Below are 3,223 nucleotides of genomic sequence, written 5' to 3'. Positions count from 1 at the left end.
AAGCGAATGCTTACCTCACTTTCTCCATTTCATGCAGCTTTCAAGAGTTTGTCCAGGGAATCATCCCACACATGTTAAAGATGGTGGTCCTGCATAAACTAGTATAATCCAAAAAAAAAAAAAAAAGAAAGAAAAATCATACATATATATATATATACAGGTCCAGTTTTCTAGCTGATTCGGGATTCTGTTGAGTTGCTAATTTACATTAATCATCAAAATTACCTATAATATTCCACCTAAGTTATATTTAGTAATTATTTTTGATAAATACATAGACCAGCATGCTTTGCTCTTATGAAATTACTCTGAACATATTTTGATCACAAAGATGACCTGTGAATTTCACAATTTTAGGTCTGAGAGATTTTCAGTTACAACATAACAAGTTCCATGATGATTTATATAATTGATATATCTATATATTAGCCTATAAATATGTTTTCTGTATATTTAAAATAATTAGATAACTTCCAAGAACAGGTGGCTCAGACTTCTTCAATTATTATTATTTTTCCCATATTTCTCTTAATTCAAACATCAGATTGACTGGTCAACTTTTTGATCATTGAAAAACCTGTGCCCGACCTTCACTATCTATCCATTACATCCTTGCTTTATCTGAATGTAAATATCTGCAGCAGTAAATTTGGCTCAAATGTAAATGGGACAGAGTATGAGAAAAAATGGAGCATCTTCCCAGAGGTAAAAATGGCGAGGAGGGCATTTGATCATCCACTCTTGCCAGAATCCATTGAGGACAGAAACAATGGTTTGTCATAGTGTATAGGTGACTCGGCATGATTTGACTCAATCAAGGAATTAGAAAAAAAATTGGAAAGTGATCATAAAATGTGGATAAGAAGTAGGTGGCTAGCTACACCTTCGATAATGGGTACACAATAGGCAGATACTTGTGTTTTCTTTAAATTCTCAACAAAGTTGTGGAAGGAACATTATAGAGATACACACTGAGTTCATGAAAGAGACACACATAAACTTCAGGAGGGCAGAAATAAAACAAGTTTGCATCTTTAATATGTGCCTGAGAAGGCTTTGTGTTAAAGACTTGGCCCCTAGCTTGTGCTATGTAGATGTAGTTAAACTTTTTTTCAATACTGGAATATTGAGTTCTTGAAGATTCACCAAAAATTGTAATGTGATACCTGTTTTCTCCTCTTCCTTTAGTTCTTTGCCTTCCAGATACAATGATACAAGCTGTATTCTCTACCACGTGCTCCCATGAGGATGCACTGTGGTACTTCATGCCTCAGTGTAACAGGACCAACGTGATAGGCTGAAATATTCAACCTGAGAACCCAATGGATTCTATTTTAATTTCTGTATTTCAATATTTTACACTTAGAGTAATGGCAGATATCTGACACCCATCATCTGTGGGCTTCAATCAGTCACAATCCTCTTGTAGCTCCTTTTATTCATGGTCCCACAAACACAACAGTCTAAGTTGTAGTGGGTTATTATATTCATGATCTTCCTATTGAGACATGTTTGCCTACTATTACTACTCATATCTGCAGTAATTTGAGACAAAAGTTGAGTCTTGGGGTTCTGATTGATATAAACCAGCATTTCACCCTGACATTTAACCACAGGAGATAACACTAATTTCATTTGATATAGTTAGAGGCAAATGTTTGCCTAACTGGGGAATTCACATTTTCCGGCATATGATTTAACCTATGCCTGTGCTGCTTCTGTTGGCATTATCACCTATGAACTCACATGGAACCAGATTCCACACTGCCACTCACAGTGATCCTCAGATCACAGGATTCGTTTTATTTTTAGTTATAAAAATAAAAGGAAACTGCTTTCTGCTTCTGGGAGAGACCAGAATAATGTCAAGATAGAAAGTAACAAAATCTTTGGAGATCTATAAAGAGGAAGTCAAAGCAAGATGGGAGAGAAGGGGAGTGACGTTCAAAAAGCAAATAATATGTGGGCATTTAAATCACGCTAAAACTCATGGCAACTTTCTATTCCATCTCAGTGCTTGGCTTTGTTTTGCTTAGGTTAATTCCACAATAATTCTTTTTTTCTGTGACCACACCCTTCAATGGGATAAAAATTTCAAGTTATTTATCAGACATCCATGATCATGTATCTTAGAATCCATGGGGATGTTATTCTAAGCCGTCATCAAATAATCCCACAGATGTTGTTCACATTCCGTGCATTTATGCAGATATCTGCCCTGGTTCTCCCTAAGGAAAATGAAACTTAGCATAATGTTTACTGAACTAACAGTGTGCTCCACAGAGAATCAGAAAGGAAACATTTGTTACATCTCTAGGCTGAAACTCACAAATACAAGGGATAGATAGATGTTTAGAGCTTCACATATTTCACAATTCTTTTGAAACAATAAAACAGTTGATAAATTATTTAAAGAAGTGTACATACATTATGCATGGAGACAGATTCCTGAGCTCTATCATGTAGGTACTAGAATTTGCAGCAGACCTGTACCTTCAAAATAGCTACATTCTGGATATCAGAGGAAGCTCATCTCTTCCAACCAGCAACAGAACTTCCTATGTTGCTGCACATACAAGGTTTGCCAAAACCAACTAAACTAACTAAAGTGAATTCCTCAAAGCAGACCAGTGTAAGTGTTATCACAACTATTCTCTCCCAGATAGGGAAACTCAGGCAAAGAAACACAAGTGCCTAGTCTAAGGTCATAGAAGGCATAAAGGGGTGGACCACATTGCTAATCTCAGAAATTTGGATTTATCAACCTCAATATCTGAAGCCACAGTGAAGAAAATTCATATTTGCTATTTAAAAGTATTTTCCTGGTTCCGGGACTCCACCGAACTTAGGAACTTAGTCTGCACAGGTGAGACGGTGCACCACAGAAGCAGACAGCTTCTGGGACAGGTGGGAGCCACAGAGCCGCTGAGACAGCACCCTTTTCGGGTCGCAGACATCCGGCCACACTCCAAGCCAGAGGACAGGTGTCCGCCTGGCTCAGAAGCCCTCTGCCTCAGGAGCAGCAGGTGCGATCTTGGTTCTGGGATTCAGCCGAACTTAGGAACTTTGTCTGCACAGGTGAAAGGGTGCACCACAGAAGAGGACAGCTTCTGTGACCTGCCAAAGCAACACAGCTTCTGGGAAAGGTCCTGTTTTGGGCCTTCTTCTTCGGCCAGAAGGAGGTCCAAATGCAAGATATCTGTGCACCTTCCCTGTAAGAGGA

The sequence above is a fragment of the Mus caroli genome, chromosome 18 (assembly GCF_900094665.2).
Source record: "Mus caroli chromosome 18, CAROLI_EIJ_v1.1, whole genome shotgun sequence".
NCBI lineage: Eukaryota > Metazoa > Chordata > Mammalia > Rodentia > Muridae > Mus > Mus caroli.
This window is presented reverse-complemented; position numbering follows the sequence as displayed.